This window comes from Lissotriton helveticus, chromosome 1_2 (genome assembly GCF_964261635.1).
Source record: "Lissotriton helveticus chromosome 1_2, aLisHel1.1, whole genome shotgun sequence".
Classification (NCBI taxonomy): domain Eukaryota; kingdom Metazoa; phylum Chordata; class Amphibia; order Caudata; family Salamandridae; genus Lissotriton; species Lissotriton helveticus.
In genome coordinates this window covers 190,441,806-190,467,161 of record NC_136058.1, presented here as the reverse complement: position 1 = coordinate 190,467,161, position 25,356 = coordinate 190,441,806, and the positions used below count along the sequence as shown (strand labels likewise).

Sequence of the window (25,356 nt, the reverse complement as noted above, 5' to 3'; positions counted from 1 at the left end):
GCAGCAACAGCAGCAGCAGCAGAATACCTTATATAGGTCTTACAGAGGAAAGCAGAGGGCACGTCCTCGAGGGCACAAGCCTCCTCCTCCTCCACCTCTTCCAACCCCCCAGCCACAGAAAAGCAGCTCTAGATCCGCCATTCAGGATCATGTAGGCCCAGTGGGGGGTCGGCTTTCCCAATCTCGTAGAAAGTGGGTATCGGTTACATCAGATCTTTGGGTTCTCAATCTCGTAGAAAATGGGTATGCCCTTCCCTTTCGGGAATTCCCTCCCAATTACCCTCCTTGCCAGGGGTATTGCTCAGAGGAACATCTGTTACTCCTTCAGGAGGAAGTCCAAACTCTATTGAGAAAAGGTGCGATAGAGGTGGTCCCAGAGCAGGAAAGGGGTCAGGGATGCTACTCCCGGTATTTCCTGATTCCCAAGAAGGATGGCAGGCTTCGTCCAATCCTAGATCTCAGGATCTTGAATTTTTATCTGAAGCAGGAGAATTCAAGATGCTCACCCTTGCTCAGGTTCTTCAGGCTCCGCTGGAAGAAGACTGGATGGTGTCGCTCGACTTGCAGGATGCGTATTTTCATATTCCGATCCTGAAGTCGCACAGGAGGTATCTCCGTTTTACGGTGGGGTCGCAGCACTACCAGTTTGCAGTCCTTCCGTTTGGACTTACTACTGCACCTCAAGTTTTCACCAAGGTGATGGCAGTGGTGGCGGCGCATCTCAGAAGATCGGGGATTCCTGTATTCCCGTATCTGGACAACTGGCTGATCAAAGCGGAGTCGTCAGAGAGAGTGCTTCATCATCTGCAGGAGACAACACTGTTGTTCAGGTTGGGTTTTTCGATAAACGTACCCAAGTCTCACCTGGTGCCCTCCCAGCGCAACCTGTTCATAGGTGCTGTACTGGACACGACTGTATGTCGTGCATTCCCTCCCCCTCAAAGGATTCGCGACATACAGGAGATGATTCCTTTATTCTTCAATGGAGCGGTTGTTCCAGTCCTGAAGGTCCTCCGCCTGCTCGGTCTGATGGCTTCTTGCATTCTGTTGGTCAGTCATGCACGCTGGCACATGAGGGCACTCCAGTGGTGCCTCCACAGGCAGTGTTATCAACACAACGGAGATCTCAGGGAGTCGGTGAGGATCTCCAGAGAAGCTGCAGCGGATCTGTCTTGGTGGGGCGTGGAAGGCAATCTGTCTCAAGGAAAGCCTTTTCATCTGCCTCCATCAGGGGCCTCAGTGATAACGGATGCATCCACTCTCGGGTGGGGTGCTCATCTGGGGGATCTGGAGGTCAAGGGCCTTTGGTCTCCAGAGGAAAGGTTGCTTCACATCAACCTTTTAGAATTGCGGGCGATACGTTTGGCACTCAAGGCCTTTCTTCCTTCCCTTCGCGGTCGGTCAGTCCAAGTCCTGACGGACAACACGACTGCGATGTGGTACATCAACAAGCAGGGAGGAGTGGGGTCGCAGTGTCTCTGCAGAGAGGCTCTGCGTCTCTGGTCCTGGGTTCAGGACCATCAGATTTGTCTGATGGCAAATCATCTGGCCGGGGTGTTGAACGTTCGAGCAGACAGTCTCAGTCGGCTGTTCTCTGCCGACCACGAGTGGAGGCTTGACCCGGGGGTGGTTCGCGACATCTTTCAGATGTGGGGGGACTCCTCGTGTGGACCTGTTCGCCACTCGCGAGAATGCTCACTGCCTGTCATTCTGCAGTCTCCAGTATCCGATGCAAGGAGCCTTGGGGGATGCGTTTCAGTTGAGTTGGAGAGGTCAACTCCTTTACGCGTTTCCTCCCATACCCTTGATTCCTCGGGTTCTGAGGAAGATTCGGCAAGACAGGGCCCAAGTCATATTGGTCGCCCCGGATTGGCCAAGAAGGGTGTGGTATACAGATCTTCTCCACCTCTCCTCTCACCCGCCGCTCCGTCTCCCTCACAGGGCAGACCTCCTCTCTCAGATGGAGGGGCAGGTTCTACACCCCCACCTCCAGACATTGCACCTTCATGCCTGGAGATTGAGCGGGGCAACCTGATTTCCTTTTCCCTCCCATCTGACGTTGTGGATGTCATCTTGTCAGCCAGGCGTGACTCCACTAAGTCCATCTATTCATATAGATGGGCGAAATTTGTCTCGTGGTGTGGGGAAAGGTCTATCGATCCTTTGAAGGCCCATTTGTCTCACGTTCTCCAGTTTGCCCTTTCTCTGGCTCGGCAGGGTCTTGCTGTTGCCACGGTGAAAGGTTATCTTTCTGCGCTGTCAGCTTTTCTCTGTTTGCCTGACCAGCCTTCTCTTTTTAAGTCACCTGTGGTTTTAAGGTTTTTAAAGGGACTTATAATTATGTTTCCTCCTGTCCCTTTTATTGTGCCTCAGTGGGACTTGAATCTGGTCTTGACCTTTTTGATGGGTGCTCCTTTCGAGCCTCTCCACAAATGTCCCTTGAGGCTTCTTACCCTTAAAACAGTCTTCCTCGTTGCAATAACCTCGGCAAGGAGGGTAAGTGAGCTTCAAGCTCTTGGTCACAAGCCCCCTTTCTTGTCCATACATGCTGATCGAATGGTTCTCAGGACCAGGGCTGCTTTTCTGCCTAAGGTGGTAACTCCCTTCCACCTAGGGCAGTCCATTACTTTACCTTCCTTCTATCCTCCCCCTCACCCTTCTAAGGAGGAAGAGAGACTGCACCGTCTGGACCCTAAGAGGGCGGTGTCCTTTTACTTGGACAGATCCAAGGACTTTCGTTTGGAAGACCAGCTCTTCGTTGGATTTGCTGGCTGCAAGAAAGGAAGAGCGGTCCATAAGAGAACTTTGTCGAGATGGATCGTCCTCTGCATAAAGATCTGCTACTCTTTGGCCGGTAAGGAACCACCAGAGGGTATAAGGGCTCATTCTACTAGAGCTAAGTCTTCTACCTCAGCATTGGCCAGAGGTGTGCCTGTAGAAGATATTTGTAGAGCGGCGACTTGGTCTTCCCTCCACACTTTCGCGAAGCATTACTGCTTAGACTCCGAAGTGAGGAGGGACGGTCACTTTGCGCGCTCTGTCCTTCAGGATTTCCTGGTCTAGAAGAGTGGACACCCTCCTCCGGGAGTGGGGACTGCTGTGGGACTCTATTCACAAGGTGAGGAATCCACACGGCAGATGTATCTATCAGAAGAACAAGTTACTTACCTTCGGTAACGCTTTTTCTGGTAGATACTATATCTGCCTGTGGATTCCTCACTGACCCACCCGCCTCCCCGTTGTCCACTCTTCTATGCCGGAGTTACTGTAATGTAATGTATATATATTTTGTTGTCAAGGAAATGTTCCAATTGCTTTCCTGCTTTTGCTTAACACTGTGTGTTTTGCCTTGATTATTGTGTACTATGTATACTTGTATATTTCTACTGTCATTGGTCCGTCCGTGTGCCTCGATGGCACGGAAAAAAGGGCGGAACTGATGTCATCACGCCGGCGTGGGCCTATTATAGGCGTCGGTGACGTCAGCGGAGTCGCAAGCTAGGTCGTGTCTCTATGACTTCAGGAGTCCACGTCGGCGCGAGGCTACGAAAAAAGAATTTCCGAATGTTGCTGACGCAAGGGGTATTCACAAGGTGAGGAATCCACAGGCAGATATAGTATCTACCAGAAAAAGCGTTACCGAAGGTAAGTAACTTGTTCTTCTTACTGGGGAGGCTCCGGTTGGAAGCGAGGCTTTCGGTTGGCTGCTGGGCCCCGCCCCCAGCCTGGCTTCAGCTTCAGGGTCATCGCGGGCAGGGCAGCGGCCCTCTCCTTCTCCTTGGCCCGGGTTGCGGCGGTGATTTCAGAGGGCAGGGTAGACTACCGCGATTAGGAGAAAAATGCGTCAGAATGCGGGGTAGGCTCCCGCTTAATTTAAACAGGCAGACCATGGCTGCAATAATGCGGGGTGGGCTCCCGCTGCTTTACATAGTGCTCAGGACCTGGCATCAACACGGGGTGGGCACCCACTCTTCCCCAAGCAGGCAGGGGTGAATCCTACATGCTGGGATTTCCTCGTGGCACTTCGGCAGCACATCGCTGCCCGGACGCACATGCTCCTCACCTCCTGGGCAGTCAGAATGTGGTGCAGAAATGCAGACTGCAGCATCCAGTGGTAGCTCGCTGTCAGCACAGTGCTGCAGGCGACAGCCCCTCTTCTGGCAATTTGAATATAGCGCTCACAAGGCGCTAGATCCCAGGAATGCAGTCCGGTTCCCACACCATCAAGTAGCGTCCATGCTCCTCACCTCCTGGGAGTGCAGGCAAACAAAGTGTAGCGCTCATGAGGTGCTAGGGCAGGAGAGCAGGCAGGCAATGCTGGGCAAGATCAGCAGGCAGTGGGCACTCCTCATTACAGGACACTAGTTCCTCAAGACAGTCGACACCCATAATGTGGCACTCCTCCTGGCACAGCAGTCTTCACTCCAGTAAAGGGCTCTCACTGGCCCGGTGGACAGCAGAGGTGTATAGATGGGCACAGGGGCCAGCACACAGGCCCTTGCGGCGGTACCTCCTGGCGGAGTGTCCCCTCTTACTCAAGTCCATGCACAACACAGCACATGGAGTCTCAGCTCCTCTATATATACACTCCTTGCCCCTCGTACCAGAAGGTGCTAGAACCTTCTAGAAGGCTCCCTGGGGAAACTGGTCCCAACTGGTTTTGGGGAGATGTAGAGAACCCTGTCTACCAGGCCTCCCTCCAAAAGCTGGGAGTGTGTGAGACGGATACACCCCAGGGGCAGAGCCAGCCTTGGTCACTTTGAGCACCAGACCTGCAACCCACTTTAGGCAGGCAGGCAGGCACAACGCAGACAGAAATGGTGACTCCTAAAAGTGACATTTCTAAAGCATTGAAAATAAACCTGCGTACACCATTGCGCAGCATCCATCTTTTTCATCTCCCACCACACATGGCCTACATTCTCTACCATGGGGGAGATATCCCCTAAAGGGAGGGGGGTTCCTTATATAAGCCTATGTGAGGCAGACAACACATACACTTGGCACTGCTAACCAGCGCTTAAGTGTCCAGAACCCTGAAACCCACCAATACCATACAGCAAAAAGGCTAGGGGGAAGGCAAAACGTTTCGGGATGACCCTGCAAGCAAGGCCTAGTCCAACATGATCCCCTTCCAGCCAAAAGCCATGGTAGACCAATCAATGCCAACAGGACCTTTTTTGTCTACAGATCAGTAAACAAGGATACCAATAGGCCCTGCATTTCCTCAACCCTGTTCGAAACATCTCCCTGTGAGTAGGCAACCAATTCTCTAATGGGGTTCCTAGACCTCTCTACCCTTGCCTTCCATGCTAGCAATGCCCCTACTTTCTCACCACATTCAAACACCCGGTTTGCCGATGCTCTTTGCACTTTGCTTACAATTTAATTTTATTATTTAAGCTAGCCTCCTCCAGCTAGCTTGATATCCTCTGCCTATCTCAATTGAGCTGTGTATTTTGCTGCTGCATCTCAGCCTCCAGTGACCCAACTCATTGCTCTAGACTAGTGAGTTCAAATATTTCAACCTTGTTTTTACCATGTACCTAACTTTTCAATACCCCTCTAATATATGGTTTGAAAGTGTCCCAGATTACACCCAACAGGCCGATCAGGAGTTGTCTAGAAAGAAATCTGCACTAGCTTTTTTTAGAGTAGCAACTTAACTCCAGATCCAGGAGGATAGCCCTTTTGACGTCCACCCTACATTACTACGGCCTCCAAAACACCTAAGCGTCATGCTAACTTTCACATGATCCAAGATATGTCCTGACATAAATTAAGCTCTCTTTTCTTCCCAGCTAGAGATCTATCCAGGAAGATATAATCCAGTCTGGAGAAGTGCCCATACTATTGAACGTATAGTCCCTTCTTGAACCCTTTAAGTAACTCCATGTATCTACTAAGCCTATGTCCTGCAGCATATTGTTAAGGGCTTGTCTCGCCCTAGGAGTTTGGGAATACATATTTCGGGTATATCTATCTAAAATGGGGTCCAAGAGGATATTAAAATCTTCCCCAATAATTATCGGGGTTGTGATTTCCACTAAATTCCATTCCAGATTTACTGTATGTTGGAGGACATCTAAATTCTGACCGTAAAATCCCAACACATAAACTCAGATCTGTGAATCTCAGGGTTGCCAGGGCCCCCCCTGCCTGAGCTGTCGGTTCTCGAAGATATTACCTCCCCTCCTTATCAGAATAGCCACCCCCTTACAATGCACTGGCTGATCTGAGACAACATAGCTTCTACCCATCTAAATTTAGAGAAGAGGGCTCTGCTATCCCTGGCCATTAAATGGGTCTCTTGTAAAATAATTATGTGGGCCAGGCTTTCTTCTAGATATCCCATTACCTGCCTCTATTGCCCTTTGGCTCTGAAGCCTTTAACAATCTACGTTAACATTGATAGCTCTCTCCCCATCGTCATCTGAAAATTCAAGTCCTATCTTTAAGTGGATTATCCTGTGCCGGCCATCTACCAAAGTACAACTAGATGATATTAAGGATTTATTTTTTTAATTTCCTCCCACTTGCTGTACCCTTATCCGACAGCCCCACTCATCGTGCTCTGGGTAACCCCCTCCCATAGCTAACAGGCATGCTTGATGAGCCACCCCACAGAGGAGTGATTCTACTAAATTTTGCTTAACTTGGTGGACCCCCTACCATACCCAACAATGTAGCGCTCATTATCTTAGCCAGGATCAGGATACCACTCCCTTTTTACTGGTTTGATCAGGGTGTCTACTTCTTCCACTGTACGATAGTTGCACATTTGGTTGCTCCACTTAACACAAAGCATTGCTGGGAATTTAAGCTGTGCTTTTGCCCCTATCTTGTGTAGTTCCTCCATTTTTTTTACCAATCTTAGCTTGTACTAGAGGCCTCAATCACCTCCAGGATCTGAGCACCCGTATGGCCCCGTGGGTCATGCAGCCCCTACCCCTGTGTTCAGCCGAGCCCCTCATGCGGGACACATGTATGAGCCAGGCAAAGCGTACCTACAATCCAACCACTCCCCAGTGCACCTCACTGGCCCACACAGTAATGCCACAAGCAGGTATAGCCTGGGGTTAGGAAGGGTCCAACCCTCCCCTCATGACAGAAACAGAGATCTGCTATACTCCAAACAAGGGTCTGTTCCACCTATATGGAGCAGGCATGCTGCATCTCACGTGAATGTTTGATTGATTCAGCATTCCGTCCATTATTTGTTGCCGCAGCCCTTTTCACCCTAAATGGGATAGGTATGCCTAGACTGGCTGATGAGAGGTAATACCCTGAAACCAGTCCCAGGATGCTTGTTTCCTCTCCAGGGAGGGCTTGGCTTTTCAGTTCAGAGTGGACTGTTCCCATGAGGAGTAGGGTCAAGATGGATTTGAGCAGGAAGGGGTAGGAGCACACTGCTGGCCTCCCAGCTCAAGATGGATTTGCATATGGTTGGGTTCAAAATGTGGTGGCATAGTGATCAAAAGAACAATGTATTTATCCCAGATTTCTTGGCTGGGGGTGAATGTTTGATTGATCCAGCATTCCGTCCATAATTTGTTGCAACATCACTTTTCGCTCTAAGTGGGATAGGTATGCCCAGATGAGGTTCCCTTGCTCGCTATGTCACTGGATTCCAGCTAGCCTGGCTGATAAGGAGTATTAGCCCGAAACCATTCCCAGGATGCTTGTTGCCAGTCCAGAGAGGACCTGGCTTGGCAGTTAGGGCTGGACTGTTCCCATTAGGAGTAGGGTCAAGAATGATTTGCAAATGTCTGGGTCCAAACTGGGGTGGCGTAGTGAAGTTGAAGTTAAAAGCATTTGTAGAGCGCGCGAACACCAGGCGGTTTCATGGCGCTATGACCAGATTTTAGACAGAAAAGAAAAGGAAAGAAGAAGAGCTAAAAGAATTATTGTGAGGGGAAAGCTAAGGAGAAAAGATACGTTTTAAGAGCTTTCCGGAAATCCATATAGTTAGTTATGGACCGGATGGAAAAGGGGAGGGCATTCCAGAAGGTGGGTGCAAGAGTGGAGAACCGAAGGCCACTGTGTTTTTTCCTCTTGAAGCAAGGGACTACCAGAAGGACTTGGGTAGAGGAACGAAGGTCTCTCTTAGGGAGATAGGGCAGGATTTTGGATTTGACGAACCCGGGGGCAGTTCCTGCAAGAGCCATGAAGGTAAGACAGCCCAACTTGAAAAGGGAGAGTTGGGAGATGGGGAGCCAGTGAAGGGATTTAAGAAGAGGGGTGACACGATGGTACTTAGGGAGCTGGTATATCAGGCGGGCTGCCTGATTCTGAATGAGCTGGAGGCCCCGCAGCTCATACGCCGGAATCCCTACAAAAAGTCCATTGCCATAGTCCAGGTGGGAGACAATCATGGCCATGACAATGAGCTTAAGGGCCTCAACAAAAAAAAAACGGGAGATTTTTCGGATGATGCGTAGGGATAGGAAACAAGATGAAACAACGGCGCTGATCTGAGGGCGCATGGTCAGATCTTGGCTTACTAAGATACCTAAGGTTTTTGCTTTAGCGGAAGGAGGGGGACCAAGGGCAGGGGGCCAGAATGCAGGGGACCAAGGACTAGGGAGGCTGCCAGTGAGTAACAGCTCTGTTTTGTCTGGGCTTAGTTTGAGCTGGTTAGAGTTCATCCAGTCAAATATGAAGGTAAGGACAGAACAGAGATTGGCCCTGGAGTCAAGGGAGGGGGAAAGATTGAAAATGAGCTGGAGGTCGTCTGCGTAGTTGTAGACTGTCACCTCCATATTTTGTAAAGCCGAGATAAGGGGGTGAATATAGAGGTTAAAAAGAAGAGGGGAGAGAGCGGAACCCTGGGGAACCCCGCAGGTGACCGGGCAGGGAGAGGCCGAGAAGCCGTCCAAATGGACGGCCTGAGTCCGGTCCCCTAGGAAAGGTGAGCCAGGCCAGGGAGGACCCCTGGATGTCGGCGCCCTGGACACGGTCGAGAAGGATGGAGTGGTCGACCGTGTCGAAGGCAGCGGACAGGTCGAGGGGAACCAAGGCCTGGGAGGAGTTGGGAGTCCACACTTTGCCTGAGCTCGTCCAGGACTGAAAGAACCACGGATTCCGTCGAGTGAACTGGACGGAAGCCGGCCTGGTGGGAGGCTAGAAGATGATTATCCTCAACAAAAGTCGAGAGGCAAGAGGTGATATGGTTCTCAAGAGTCTTTCCTAGGAAAGGGAGTAAGGAGATGGGGCGGAAGTTAGGGAGGGAGGAGGGGTCAGTCCCGGGTTTTTTCAGGATGGGGGTGATAATGGCCGATTTGAAAGCAGCTGGGACAATGCCCTGTTGGATAGATGTATTGAGAAGGGTGAGTGGGGGTCCAGGACAGTTGGAAAATGTCGTATACTTGTAAAGCGCACAGCTGCCCCAGCAAAGGGGCGTCCCGGCGCTGTATACTGCTGGGGAACCCGTCCTGGCTTTCCCTGTGGGATGGTCCCTACTGGGAATCCCCAAGGTTGAGCCAGGCATCCCCGGCGTTGATGGGGCCGTTGTGGAGATTAGGCAAGCTAATGCCCAGAGTTGCCGAGTGGGACTCCAGGTTAGAGTAGGCACCGAGGCGAGAATTGTCGAGTCCGCTGACCCTGGTCCACGACCCTGCCGCGTCGGGAATTGAACCCTGGTTCCGGGCCAACTTCTGCTCCCGGGTCTGCCGCCTCTAACCAGTGAGCCACACCACTCCACCTCCTTAAGTATGCGGGCAGGGCAGCAGTCCAAGGGGGACCCTGATTTAACTTTCCTTAAGAGACCAAGGAAAGTCTCTTCTGAGAGTGGGGGAAACGAGTCAAGAAAGACAGAAGGAATGGCAGGAGGGGGGGGAAGAAAGGAAAGGGGGGGCTGGGGTATGTTGTGTTTAATGGCAGCTATCTTCTCAATAAAATAAGAGTTAAGGGAGTTACAAAGGGATTGGGAGGGGACCGGTTTGGGTTGTACTCTATCTGCAGCGCCTATATTGTGGACAATGGAAAAAATCTCCTTGGGCTTGTTACTGGCTAGGAGAATTTTAGCAGAGAAGTACTCCGTTTTGGACGTCAGGATAGCCTTTTTATAGCCGCGAAGAAGAGCGGAAAATTGGGACTTAAGGGTGGGACAATACCTACGTCTCCAGTGGCGTTCAGCTTGTCTTAGGGAGAGTTTAAGAGCTTTGAGGTTTTCGGTGAACCACCTATTAGCCTCATGGGAGCGACAGGACCTGACTAGCTTAGGAGGGGCGGCTGACTCGCAGGCCGCCAAAAGCCAATTATTAAGGGTGGCTGCCTGTGAGTCCGGGGAGGAGTCCGCTAGGCAAGGGGATGAGGCCGCAAGGGAGGCGCACAAGGCAGGCATGTCCACATGGTTCCAATTGCGGAGCCACCTATTTTTAGGTGGGGAAACTTTATTAACAGCCCCTAAATCGAAGGAGAAGGAAATGAGCGAATGGTCGGACCAAATGCAGGGGGAGATGGACAGAGACGAGGTGGAGATATTAGCAACCCAAATCTGGTCCAGGATATGGCCACCAGAGTGGGTGGGGAGGTGGATCAAAGGCGTGAAGTTGAGGCAGCCAAGAGATTCCGTGAATTCTTTGGACGTAAGATCTTCCCGGGGGTCATGGGGCCAGAAATTAAAATCTCCCAGAATGAGTACAGAGGAGTTGTTGACCACGAGAGTGGCCAGCAAGTCCTGTATGGCTGTGATGAAATGGGGCACGGTCTGAGGGGGGCGGTATAATAAGAGGCAGAATTAGTTGAGCGGGCGACCAGAAAGTCTACAGATGGGATTCGGGGATAGGGCAAGAGTTGAAGCTGGAATTTGGAGTGGATGATTATGGCCACTCCACCGCCGGCTTTCCCATCCGGGCGGTCGGCACGGAGGACATAGTAGGATTCAGGGAGAGTAGGCAGGACATCTGGAGATGAGTCAGAGGAATACCATGTTTCGGTTAAAAATAAGAAGTCGGGTTTGACAGAGGTCAGAAGGTGAAGCAGCTCAAGTTGATGCTTTACCGTTGAGTGGGTGTTCAAAAGAATGGCGCTGGCCTGGGCAGGGAGAGGAGTTACAAAGAGCTGCGAGGGCTGCCCTGGGAGTGGGGAGGATTCCGCAGCGGTCAGGGAGGAGATTCCAAGATGACTGATGCGAGTCTGGGTGGAGAGACTAATACACCAGTTACCCTGGTAGGCCCGTAGTTGTGCTGAGGAATAGGAGTAAGTTTGGGCATTGTGGCTGGCCCTGGGTCCCGGTCGGGCGCAGACGGGCTTGCCTTTGGCACGCCTTCGGCGCGCCCGCTGCGCGGCCGGGACAGGGGTGACATCTTATACTGTAGGGAGGTGGGAGGGTCCGTCGGCTGGACCGCTAACCCACGACTCCCTCCCGCCAAGATGGCGGCTGTAGTCGCTGTGCCTGGTCCCCTGCAGTAGCCCCAAAATCGGCAGTGCAGGGACCGGAGCGAAGAGGAGGGGGGAAGGAAAGAGGGCGAGTAGCAACGAAAATAATTAAGAACAAATCAGGGATTAAAAACAACTACTCCAGGCTTCCGCCTCAGGAGTTAGAGAATGTCAATCTGAGCAACGCGCACGAGACAGTGGCGCGATTTAAATACCAGCGGGAGGCGGGAGGGTCTGTCGGCTGGACCGCTAACCCACGACTCCCTCCCTCCAAGATGGTGGCTGTAGTCGCTGTGCCTGGTCCCCTGCAGTAGCCCCAAAATCGGCAGTGCAGGGACCGGAGCGAAGAGGAGGGGGGAAGGAAAGAGGGTGAGTAGCAACGTAAATAATTAAGAACAAATCAGGGATTAAAAACAACTACTCCCGGCTTCCGCCTCAGGAGTTAGAGAATGTCAATCTGAGCAACGCGCATGAGACAGTGGCATGAATTAAATACCAGCGGGAGGCGGGAGGGTCTGTCGGCTGGACTGCTAACCCACGACTCCCTCCCTCCAAGATGGCAGCTGTAGTCGCTGTGCCTGGTCCCCTGCAGTAGCCCCAAAATCGGCAGTGCAGGGACCGGAGCGAAGAGGAGTGGGGGAAGGAAAGAGGGTGAGTAGCAACGAAAATAATTAAGAACAAATCAGGGATTAAAAACAACTACTCCCGGTTTCTGCCTCAGAAGTTAGAGAATGCCAATCTGAGTGAGCAAAAGAACAATCTCTTGACTGGAGGTGAATGGTTTATTGATTCAGCATTTCATCCATCGTTTATTGCCCCAGCACATCTCTTCAAGGGCACTTCTAGGTGCTCACCACCAGGGCCCCTCACTGGCAATACTCCCTTTGCTGAATTATGTTCTACAGGCACTTGTATCACAGATCGGACCCCGCCGCCAGCCATGGTCCCTTCAGCAGGAGATGCCTCGCTACACGGGGTGGTGTCCTTCACCTCTAGGCCCCAACTAGATCTCCCCTTAAGTGTCTGCCATAATCCTGGCCTCAATCATTCGGCCTCCTCATTCCTAACTCAATCCAGGCACCACCGGTCCCCAGCAACCCACAGGCCTACAAAACCCACAGCAGGAGGCCCTCCAATCCCATCAGCACCACCTTAGACTCCAGCCAGGGAAGCCGCGGGCTCCACAACACCATCAGCCCAGCCGGGGTAAGGTCTTCCCTCCGCCAATGCCATGCTACCGCCTTCATCGTTCCTCCTCGCCATCAGGTACTCCACTCCTCGCCCCACATTTGGCGCAGTCAAGCCCAAGCACAATTCCTTGGCTGGCTCACTGCTGTCATCCGCCTCACCTGCAGCTCACCCCCAGGTCAACAGGCAGCTCGCGGAGGTGGGAGGGATGTCCTCTGCACACCGACCTCCGCAGCAACGGACCGGGCTCGAGCGTCCCAAGGTCCGCGCTCTCCCTCATTAGTGCGCTGCCATCTTCGGGCCTACGGCGTCCACAGTCACGGCGTGCATGCCACATGCCTCCAGCCGTCCGAGGTGTCGGTACTGCCTCCAGAGGGGTTCCAGTGGTGCCTCGCTGCTCCCCTCAACTAACGCCATCCAAACTATGGCAATCCACCATGGAAGGGTGGTAGGATTACTAATGATAATTTTTCACAGGCCGTGAGCTCCTGCTTCTTGTTTGCAATCATCCATTTTTCCGGCACACTCCAATTTCTTGTTAATTAATAAAACAGAAGTGATCCATAAAAATGTCCCAAACAAAAACTGTAACAGTCAACAATTACCACAGCAAATTACTTTTAAAAGTCACAGAAAGACAATTAATCAACTATCTGACACTAACACACTAAGGCCCCGATGTAGGTAATTCCGATTTACTGACTCTTAAATACCGAATCGGTATTTAAGAGTCGATAAATCGGAAGCAGGCAGATGTAGGTAATAAATTACCGAATCTGTACGATTCGGTATTTACGAATCGGTAAATACCGAATCGGTATTTCCCATTGATTCCTATGGGTCTTGAAGCCCATAGGAATCAATGGGAAATACTGAATCAATGGGAAATACCGAATCCTGCAAGGGTGAACGGGGTGTCACTTTGACACCCTGTAGCACCCCAATTCCAGGCTTGTGTGTCATGTGGCACACATACATGCCCTAAGGGTATGTCTGTGTGTCACATGGCAGTGAAGGTATCAACCTAGGCAGTAATAAGAAACTTGCCCACGTAATAGTGGTAGGACAAGGACAACCCACTTCCAGTTAAAGGCAATTTTTATTAAACATAAAACAAGGACAACATTATTACAATAATGGAATTAAAAAGCATGCAAGTGTAATACATCAATTGACAAATAAGAAGTGAAAAATTATAAAGCAAATTACTCAAAAATACATTACATTAAATGGCATTGATTCATAAAAAAACACAAACTCTCTTTAAAAACCATATAATGAGTATTTTGTCGACGCGCGTTTCGGCGACCAGCGCCTTCTTCAAGACAGAAACTCAAATACCTAAAATTAAAATCACAATTAATAACACAAAAATGAAAAATATTATTTCCCCTTAAAGGGCAATAAACACAATACATAATGTTCAAGAAAATTTGTTTAAAACAGTCATGAATTCATAAATACAATACATTGTAATAGGAAGTGGGGAAGCAGTAGTCCTATATATTTAACAAGCAAGTCCTAATAATGGGGAATCAATAGGTAACCCGTAGTGCTCATGGTAACCAAAAATTACATAGCAAGGGTAAATTATCCAGAGGCACAGTCTATGATTACTTGTCCTTGGAATTATAAAGGCATAAAGACCAGAATGGAAGGAGAACAGGATAGGCACAAAGAAAACCTCAACTGATATCTTATGTTTTCATAATGCACCGACCTATCTCTAAATGTAAATATTACAACAGGCTTACATGTATATAGATAATATCTATATGTAGGAAGCACAGATAACATGGTTTCAGAAAAAAGTTTATAATTTTTATTTTCTAATAGATTAAAAGCTGTAAATAACATGCCTACCTATTATATAGCTTCCAAACCGTCAAAACTAAAGGTGCGTAGAGCCACAGTGTGGTACGTGCTCTGGTGAAGAAGTTGCAGTAACAATTTGGAAAATGCTGAAAATAACATAATAAAAACGAGTATAAATGAATAAAAAGGGGGAGAGGAAAGTCAGCTGATAATCCTCTTGAAATCAATATTCATATGTCTAATATGGATTGTGTACCTTATAGAGATAGACGTGTCCGTGAACCTTGATAGCGGTTGAACGGAAGTCACACTCAGATGAGAAATGCGATAAAAACAGTCAGGGCAGCAAATCGTCCTAAAGGGACAAGCCCATTGATTAAATCAACCATTAAGAGATATTTCTTAAACAAAATCCAATTAAAATGCAAGAATCAGTCAATAAAACTGAACCAGGCAATACCTTAAATGATAACTAAACGTGCCGCGCCGCCACCTAACGAATGGACCAAATTATCTGTATCTCAGCTTGAGCAGGGTGGTGCTAGAAAAATCAATAAACACATTTTATTCCTCTATATTTGTGTGGCAGTATAAAACGAGCATTGTGGCAAGTGGTACATTGTATCTATACTAATGAAACCTCACAACAACCTACATACCTAATAATAGCAAAGATGTTCCTTTGAATGGGGTTCTGTGCCAAACGAATGTTCTGGCTTCAAAGTATCGGGATGCAGCCAATTACTATAAAATAAACACAAGGAAGTTGTGTGTAATTGCGCGCAGAATAAGTAATGAGAGAAAATTACAAAAACACGGGGGGGTGTCAATGATTAATCCTCAGTTTCAGAGCAAACATGCAAGGCATACCGTGCGGTAGATAATTATTTCTTTGACGATAGATTCGGCCGAGCTCAACTGGAGACAGATAAAATGATTAACGGTCCAGTCCTAGGGCGGAAGGAGAAGGAGTGAAACCGTCAGATTAGTACAGAAGCAGAAAGGGTTTCACGATGTCAAAAAGCGCCAAGCCTGAGGGGGATCTCAACGTACCTCAAGGCGCGCAGCGTCCTTGCGTGTGGAGGCGGGTCGGCAGCGTGCTTAGAAAATAAACTAAATGCACATAAACGGCCCGTACGAATGGCCCACATTTATATATACGCCGGTGTGAATGTTCAAAGGGGTCACCTGACACTAGCAAGTGTTTAAGTAATGAAGCTAGAAGGTGGACTGGCAAATGCACGATAAATGTTAACACTGAAGTAAAGGAAGTCATGTTGGTAAACATGAAAGAAAGCCTAAAGGGCAGCGATTTCCACAGGACTGATGACTGGGAATAAAAGATTCAATGATAAAAAATGAAAAAAATGAAAATAAAAATTAAAAACAATTAGACAGATAGTTGAAAATAAAAATGAAATGAATGAAAAATGAAAATAACAGGAAAGTGAATAAGCAATTTAAATTTTAGTTTTTTTTGTTTTTAGAATAATTAATGAAAATAAAACTGAAGAACTGACCCGGTACAAGACTAAGATGAGCAGTGGTTTCATCGCAACAGTAAGGTGATGAGAGACAAGGCCCTGTTTAAAAACTGGAGTAAAAAACGGAAATTGTGAGGGACATGGAACGTAAGACTCTTAGACATAATGAAGAGAGAGCAATTATAATCGCTATACAGAAACAAAAACAAAGTGCTATAATATCGTACGGGATTGAGGAGGCAATTGGTAGTGACCATAATTACTACCCACAATAGCCCGAATTACGTGATGGCGTTTTCCCATGGAATTTCGCTGTTGAGGCCTGAACGAAAAGTGTTCATGGAGAATATCCAAAACACCTCTCGTTTCTTCCGGATACTTTCGCCACCTCTTTCGTCTGGCACATTGATCTTTTCCAATATGCGCCAACTGAAATCCTCTGGGCCATGTCCAAGGTCATTGAAATGCTTGACCATTGGCGCTGTTGTCTTGCCGGTTCTGATTGCTGAGCGGTGCTCTGTGAGGCGTACGTGGATGGGGCGGGCAGTTTCACCCACGTAGCCCAGAGAGCATGGGCACTGCAAGAAATAAACAACATTGGATGTTTTGCAGTTCCACATATTTTTGGCTTCGGCCGTGTAGCCATTATGAGTGAAGGTAGCTCCCTCAATGATCTTGTTGCAAGATTTACAGCCTGCGCATTTAAAAGTGCCCCTCAGAACCTGGTTAATGTGTAGCGATTTCTGCAGCAACCATTCAGAGTTCAGTGGGCCTTTCAGTCTGGAGCGTACAATGTGATCTTTTATATTTTTATTCCGTTTGTGGGCAAAGAGAGGCTTTTCTAATTTCAAATTTCCATTACTGTTTAGGATGTGCCAAGAGGAATTGATGACTTGTTTAATCTTGGCATCTATTGTTGAGTGCCGGGTGACACAAACCAGTTGTTTCGAATCCTCTTTCGATTTAGTTCTCAGTAAATGGTCTCGATCGTAATAACAAGCCCTTTTATAGGATTCCCTCACAAGCCTGTGAGGGTAACCCCTTTCTAAAAATTTATTTTTCATGTCAGCTGCCTGTTTATCAAAATCAGGGAGATTTGTACAATTTCTTCTAACTCTCAAAAATTGAGAGAAAGGGATGCTCTGTTTTTGGCAGCGGGGGTGAAAACTCGGAAAATGTAGAAGGGTGTTCCTAGCTGTGGGTTTCACAAATAAATCCACCTTCAGGTGGCCATCTTCAGGGAATATCCAAATATCTAAAAACTCAATTCTGCTAGAACTTATATGCGAAGTGAATTTAAGATTGGAATCTCCAGCGTTCAGCCATGTTAAAAATTCAGATAAAGTTTCCCTCCCATCGGTCCAGACAAAGAAGATGTCATCAATATATCTGGACCAATGGGAGATAGACTCAAAAACGGTGCAATGTCATTATGAATGAACTTGGCTTCGAAGGCGGCCATATAGATATTTGCCACCGAAGGGGCAACAGAGGCCCCCATACTAACCCCCTTGATTTGACGGAAGAGGCGTGGTCCAAACTCAAAAATGTTCTCGGTGAGAACAATCTTAAGACAGGCCAACAAGAATGTCTTCGGGCATGGTATCTTATGGAGCTCAATGAACCAATCCACTGTGTGCATTGCTTCAACCAAAGGAATATTACTGTAAAGGGACTCAACATCAAGAGTCACAAGAAGATCTCGAGTAGGGTTGAAACTGATGTTCTCCACTTTGTTGATCATTGCTCCAGTGTCCTTTATGTACGAAGGTATGTTGGAAATGTAAGGACATAAAAAGGAATCAACATACTTGGATAAGGGTTCAGTCGGTGTTCCTATGGTGGAGACAATAGGCCTATAGGGAGGATTGAGAAGATCTTTGTGCATTTTTGGAAGGACGTAAACACAGGCGGTTTTTCCTGCATTAGAGTTGAGGTAGTCAAATTCTTTCCTGGAGATATCTCCTTGTTCAAGTGCCAAGGTGGTTAAGGCATTGATCTCTTTAATGACTTTTTTTACAGGGTTATGTGTGACAACAGAATAGAAGGAAGGATCATCCAACATCTTCAACATGTTCTGTTCATAAACAACAGAATCAATGACAACTATTCCTCCTCCTTTGTCACTGCTCTTGATCGTAATTGATTTATTAGAGGCCAGTGCTTTGAGGGCGTCATGTTCAGATTTGTTGATGTTATATAATGGTTTAGGAATAAATTGGATGGATCTTTTTAATTTTTTCAACACAACCAACTCAAAGGCAGCCACTTCAGGGCCAAGTTGGTCCAAAGAAGGGCTGAAAGTTGAGGGAAGTCTGAGGCTGGTTGGTATTTGAGATATCGAATTTGGGACTTCATCTTAAAAATATTTTTTGAGGCGTATTTTATGAAAAAATGAGATTATTTCACTGTGTAATTCAAATATATTAACTCCACAGTGTGGGACAAAGGAAAGACCCTTAGATAGAAGACTGATGCTGGATTCATTTAATTGTGAATTGGATAGATTGAAGATGGGGATTACATTCCCGCCTTCTAATATTGTCTGTTCCTGGTTTCTCTGACAAACTGTGGCTCTTCCTGCTGATAGTGATGTTGAGGATCTTGCTGATAATGATGTTGTTGTTGATTGTAACCCCCCCTGGGCTGTGGCTGAAATCTTACTCTGTGTGTCACATGGCACAGGTGTACATGCACAGATGTGCATGTACACCTGAATTCGGTATTTTACCACCCAATTGTATTGGGTGATAAAATACCGAAATCTGAGGGCCTGTAGCACTGTAAACAGTGATACCTACATCTGGGATTTACTGAATCGGTAAAATTACCGATTAGGTATTTTACAGAATCGGTAAATTTACCGATTAGGTAAATTTACAGATTCTGTAAAATAATGGCCCCTACATCTCAATCACCAAATACCGGTCGGTAATGGCCGAATTCGGCCGTTACCGACCGGTATTTGGTGACCTACATCGGGGCCAAAGATACATAAACCATAATAGTGAACTAGCACATGGCAAAGAACAAAGGAAAATGTGTAGCTGCATAGGTCTGGACTCCTAGAGCCAACCCATCCCTAACCTCCAACAGGCACTTGCAGCCAAACAGTACCCTAAATTTTGGATAAGTACAAGACCATCCATAAGCCTCTAAAATAATACATATATCTCCACCACAGAGAGAAAGTAAATAATAAATTACTAAGTACAAATAAGGCATTTAGCAGACTATACCCAAAAAAGTAAAGTACCGCAGAGTATGAAGGCAGATCTGGACAGAATTCACCAAAAACAATAGTTAATAAAGGAAATGTTATTAACCCCAAGCTTCCATCATCCAAAAATGTTGATTACTGCTTAATTGCACCGTGTCTGCCTCCAGCATGCCTAACTTAAAATTCAGGACATCAGAAATAAACAAACAAAAATTAAAATAAAACAAAAGCACAAACAGAACAAAATAGTAGTGCCTGCCATCAATACAGCAGCTGCGGACGAGGGATGGCACACTGACATCACACCCAAAAGACATAGTCAGCATCTTAGCAGACCACTTTAGGGAGGCATATTCCCCCACGGTGGACCTAACAGAGGCAGCAGTACGAGAGGCCCTCGGACACATTGCGATGACCACCCTTACATCTGAAACGGCTTTGGAATTGGAAGCGGACCTAACACTCGCAGAAATTTCAAACCGCAATACATTCGCTAAAGTCGGGGAAAGCACTGGGGCCAAACGGAATACCGATAGAGTGGTACAAACTAATGGCGGAAACGATAGGCCCGCCTCTCTTGGCAATGTACGAAGAAAGTCTGAAAAAAGCCATACTTCCACTGGACCAACAGATCGCAACAATAGTGGCGATCCCGAAGCCTGGTAAACCACCAACAGAGTGTACATCGTATCGTCCGATCTCATTGCTCAACGCAGAGGGTAAAATCCTTGCGAAACTATTAGCAAATAGAATGGTAATCCATCTGCCGCAATTGATACACCCGGACCAATCCGGGATTCATGCCTCATAGAAACACAGCCCTTAACCTCAGACTAGTACAAGGAGCGATTGCGCGGCCTCGGATCTGGTGGAGCCGGCCGTGATATTGTCGTTGGACCCAAAAATGGCATTTGACATAGTGGAGTGGAAGTATTTATTTGAAGTGTTAGCACATATGGGTTTTGGCCCTAAGTTCTGGGCATGGGTGAGACTCCTATACACTAACCCGGTGGCACGAGTGACGGTGAATGGCCACATATCAGAGGAGATAGACCTGGCACGGGATACACGTCAAGGTTGCCCCCTGTCGCCGCTGCTATTCGCGATAGTACAAGAACCCCTGGCGACTCTAATTAGGAAAACCCCGTTGTTGAAGGGGATCAGCTGGAAGGAGGGATGGGAAGACCGTATCTCGCTTTACGCGGACGATATGTTGATCTATCTCACGGAACCAGAGAGCGGTATACCTGAATTACTTAATATATGTAACACCCATGGGAGACTCTCAGGCTACGAAATTAACTGGTCTAAATCGGTGATGTATTTTTTAAAGGGTCCGATCCACTACTTTCGGCAGCATGTCCACTGCTGGTGACAGAGGACTCGTTCAAATACTTGGGAATATACATCACCAAATCCACAACAGACTTCTTCTCCAAGAATATAGCTCCCCCATTGGAGCGGCTTAAGCGTGATGTGGGACACTGGGCCTCACTAACCCTCACACTTCCTGGTAGGGCAGCGCTGTATAAGATGAAGGCCCTCCCTAGGTTCCTATACGCCCTTGAGAACACGCCCGACCTGATCCCGACCCATTATTTTCAGCAGGTGGCAGCGCAGGTTTCAACGCTTCTCTGGGGCAACCGCACAGCTCGAATAGCTCAGGTGAAACTCAACAATAGCTGGTGCGACGGGAGGATAGCATTCCCAAATCTCCAACTGTACTACTGGGCCGCACAACTCTAAGTCATAAATCACTGGATACACACACCCCATGACAACCCAACATACAGCGCAGATAGGGCACAATTGGGAACGAATAACATGTTAGCAGCGCTTTACAATAGAGGTATGGTCGCGAAACTAGTGGGACCTACTAAACATACAGCATTGATCTGGTATGCGGCACAGGCCAAGCTGAGGTGGAAAGGGGTGATTACGAAACTGACCCCACTCTGGGACACCAAGGCATTAGGACACCTGCGGCGAAGTAAGGGCTTCACACAGTGGGACAACATAGGTATCTCCACAGTGGAAGATTTATGGGATAAAGGAACAGTGCTACCATTCACGCAGTTGCAACAGCAGTATAATCTAGGCCCAAATGAAACATTTAGGTACATGCAAATTCGATACGCTCTACTAAAGGTACTCCCGCTAAATACCGAAATCCCTGAAGCTTCCCCGCTAGAGGACCGACTACTGACAGATCATATGCCACAGAGTGCCACCTCTCTCACGTATCGAAAACTACTCAATAATTTGCCGGACCCCACAGGAACACTGAAAGAGAGGTGGGCTGCAGAGGTAGGAGACATGGACGACCCTGAGTGGAGAGAGGCTCTAGCTTCACCCAAGGAAGTGGACATCTCTACCAGATTGAGATTAGAGCAACTTAAAATCTTGCATAGAATATCCTATACTAGGACAACCCTACATAAAATACAGAGAGCACCACACTCATTTTGTTTAAGAGGCTGCGGGGACGAGGGGACCTTCTTTCATACAATATGGGACTGCCCAATGATAGCAAACTATTGGAGACAGGTACTCCGCACTATATCTCAGACAACAGACACATCGCTCCTACCAGACCCAAAAAGATGTTTACTAAATATATGGGGACCTAACGACCTCACACGCTATGGGCTAATATGGACTACGCTGGGTCTACTAATTGCTAAGAGAGACATTGCGCAGAAATGGGGGACGGCAGAGGTACCGACACTGGCTGCATGGTGCAGAAACATGGACCTAACGATGGTAACTGAACGTACAGTATTTGCTACCAGAAAGTGCCCGCGGAAATGGAATAAGATATGGGCGGCATGGAATACTTTCAGGGGGGACATATGTGAACCGGTGCCGGAATCTGATGGAGATAGCTCAGATGACGAGATAGAAGGGGAATAATGGGGAGTTGACATTAGGATGGGACACTGACACAGGGAAAGGAACGCACAGAATCAAGAGGAATTGTGTTATAAGAGAAACGCGTGCTAAGTCTATAAATGGAATGCAATTGATTAATGTCTATATTGCCAATCTCAATGCTATTGTAATGACTTTAATAAAAACAGTTTTAAAAAAAATAAAAAACACATTTCCAAGAAGACCAAAGTGGCCTGGTTGAATCTCTCTCTCCTGAAAAAAAGTTAAACATTTTAATCCAAAAGAAGACTTCAGAAGGAAAGTTCAAGCCCTTTTCCTCTCACATATAGAGGGAGGCAATACCCTGTTCATCTGGTTTCCATAGACCACCCTCGCTCCTCTCTGAAAACCATCCTTCATGTAGCAGCACAGCTAATCAAGGGGCATCGAGAAACACAACCACACTACTCTCCTGCCAAAGAATCTACACTGAATCCCCCTCCAAGCCTGGATATCTTCAAGATCAGCTGCATCGCTTTCATGGCCTTTTATTCCAAGATCTGTCTTCCTTGCTAGGAAGCTAACAATGTCTTGGGTATAGGAAGCTGGCTCTGTATATACTATACCAAAGTTAGGTATAGTGTGCACAAAGTTCAGGGAGTTCCCAGAGGTTTAGCAGAGGCTAAATTAGGTAAGTACTTACAGCCCTCTTGGTAGTGTAGGAGAGCAGTTAGGCTTTTCCAGAGGGTGTATCAAGCATTTATTGTATTCACTCAAGGACTGGTGCATACACACTCAGAGGCAAAATCCAGACCAATAAGGTAAGTATAAAAAAATATAAATTTTCAGGTTTTATTTTAGAAACAAGCAAGATTTGGCACACGTACATAAATACACTTTCAAATGCAAGACTGTTCAAGGAAATGCAGTTGTGGTTGAATTTGCAGTTGTTACGGGTTTATATGACTTTGAAATGCAGTTTGAATTACACAGTAATAACTTTCAGATTACTTTTAAGACTGGAGGTGGTATGCCTAGATACCACACTTTACGTTTGTGCAATACAAGGTGCGACTAACTTTTTATACTTTGCAATTGAGTTCACTGTTCTCCATACATTCAACAGTTCAACGATGTTGGAAAGTGGATTATTAGTAGGGGTAAATGTATATCTGCCACTGGCAATAAGGTCACTAACAGTATAGGGCTCAGAATAGGTTCTAGAAAATTATTCCTATAGCAGTCAGTCAGAACCTTTATTCGGTCATTACGACCATTAATGTGCTGTAGTGTACAATACAGTAAGTTCATTAACACATATGTTGCCATAATTCATTATACAAACAAAGTTGTCAGACGAATCAAAGAATATTAACTTCTTAAGAACAGTTAATAATTGGAATTTAAAGAAATGGAGAGTAAGCTGAAGAGAGAACTCTCACGCATTGAAACTCCTAAAGGATTATGTAAACATGCACGTGCATATAGTGCAAGATTACAATATTGTATACTTGGTGTTGTTACAATACGAGCACAAAATCCATTTTCCAGTCAAATAACTCCACCAAATGAAGCAACAAACCTGGTGAGTAAAAACAGCAGTTTGTAAAAACAATGCATTAATAAAAAAACATGGTACAGGTGGGAAGAGATCTAGACAGAGACTAAGCTGGAAAGCGAGCTCTCACTGGTTAGAACCTTTGGGGAAGTACATGAAAGTGCAAGTGTGTATAGTGCAAAAATACAATATTGCATGCATATTAAAAGATACATATGGGCACAGCTTCCATTATTGATCAAATAGATCCATCAGATGGAGCGGCTACAACAGCGAATAAAAACAGCAATGTATAAAAACAACAGTGGATTAATGATACCATGGTACAGAGGGGACCCAAAGGGTGTTGTATAAATGACCCATATACATGTTCATGGTAGCATGGATGCAATTCCGGATGCTATTGATACGGGAAACGTAAATAAAGGCTATTAACTAGCTAAGATAAAAGTCAGCGCTATGTCTGAGGATGTAATTTAACTATTCTGTAGTGCATGCCTCCTGATAAACCACATGTTTCTCCAAGAATGTTATAAACAAATGGAATCCACTGGTGGGTGTGGGTGGTCCCTATGATGGTGGGGAGCACATAGTGTTCTTTAAATACCCCTCACACACCAAAAGGACCCTTGGTGTCATGCTTCATCATTGGGGTCTTCGCACCCCTCTACGGGATGCGGCGTGCTGCTACCTACGTCTACGTGGAAGCACTTTTTACACAGACTATGTGAGGTGTGTGTGAGGTTGTATGTGATAGTAAGTGAGTGGTGGGGTTTGAAGTGTTTTTTAGTGATGGTTAAAAAGTACCTGGCTCGTGGAGTGTACTCAAAAAACTTTTGTGGGCCCCCTGGCTGGCATTGTTAAAATAGTGTGTTTAGAGGTTCCTATGTAATACAATGTACATCACCTCATGTGTGCGTCAACATGTTTCGGAGTAGGACTCCTTCTTCAGGACCGGGTGCACAAATCCCCACCTTACTCACGTTTTCTTACACAAAATCTGTATTCTACAGAAAAGTGAAAAATATAAATAAAGGCTAATTTGTACCTAAATCAATTATCAAGGAGGTATCTGCAGTTAGCAAACATATTGTCATAGTTCGATGTGCCTCGTGAGCCTCTTAACGTGGGGGAAAATCGAGCCAATATGCATCAAATGCGAGGAAGAGTCTCTGCCTTGCTGCCCCCAATGCGGCTCCGCTGTAAAATGTTGCCACTGCACAAACTACTAGTGGCCTTGAGTCTGTTTTAGGATATTCAGTGCTTCATGGTGGCAATGAGTACCCATCAGCCTGCAAATAGGGGCTACCGATTTAAGTCTCTTGAATTTATATAGTGGCCATGCAAACAAAGTGTTCTTAATCGTCTCATCAATCCCAGGGCAACATGGACAGCAGCGTGATGCAGCCGAGGATCCCCGCTGCCGTGCTGCTGTAAACGATTTCAGAGGGAAGGAGCCAAATCTAAATTGAAAATATAACTTTCTGTCATGCAGGATGGTGATGACCCCCATGTACTGCTCATACGCACCTAGTAACTTAAACTCCAAATATTCCAATGTAAGGCGGCCTAATATTGTATGAGTGACAATCCTCTGTGCCACCCAATTCCAATAGTGGGCCTTAACATATTCTCTGCTTGGCAGTAAACTGGTATTGAACTCATCCCACAGATTCCCCAGGCCTACGGCGGGAAGCAATAACTGAATGTTGCTAAACCACCCATTTTTTAAAATCGATCAAGCTTGTGGACTTCTTCAAGGGCGACTGCATGGTGGGTAAGCGCAGGTGTTTGTTTTAAATGCAGCCAGAAAAGAGGGGGCGTAGCCTCGCTTTATC

At 47.0% G+C, this 25,356-nt stretch overlaps 1 protein-coding gene and 1 long non-coding RNA gene across 47 annotated transcripts in view; one reads left to right on the top strand and one right to left on the bottom strand.

The window, feature by feature from the left end:
- Window positions 1-25,356, top strand: part of LOC144799531 (uncharacterized) — a 5,513,712-nt gene that overhangs the window by 888,352 nt on the left and 4,600,004 nt on the right. The window lies entirely within an intron of this gene.
- Window positions 13,655-16,714, bottom strand: LOC144807821 (uncharacterized). The gene is made up of 7 exons (XR_013606462.1): window positions 15,439-16,714; window positions 15,256-15,336; window positions 15,045-15,129; window positions 14,846-14,926; window positions 14,642-14,740; window positions 14,434-14,531; window positions 13,655-13,911 (listed from the first exon to the last, which is right to left on the bottom strand). It is a non-coding gene; the product is annotated as an uncharacterized LOC144807821 (long non-coding RNA).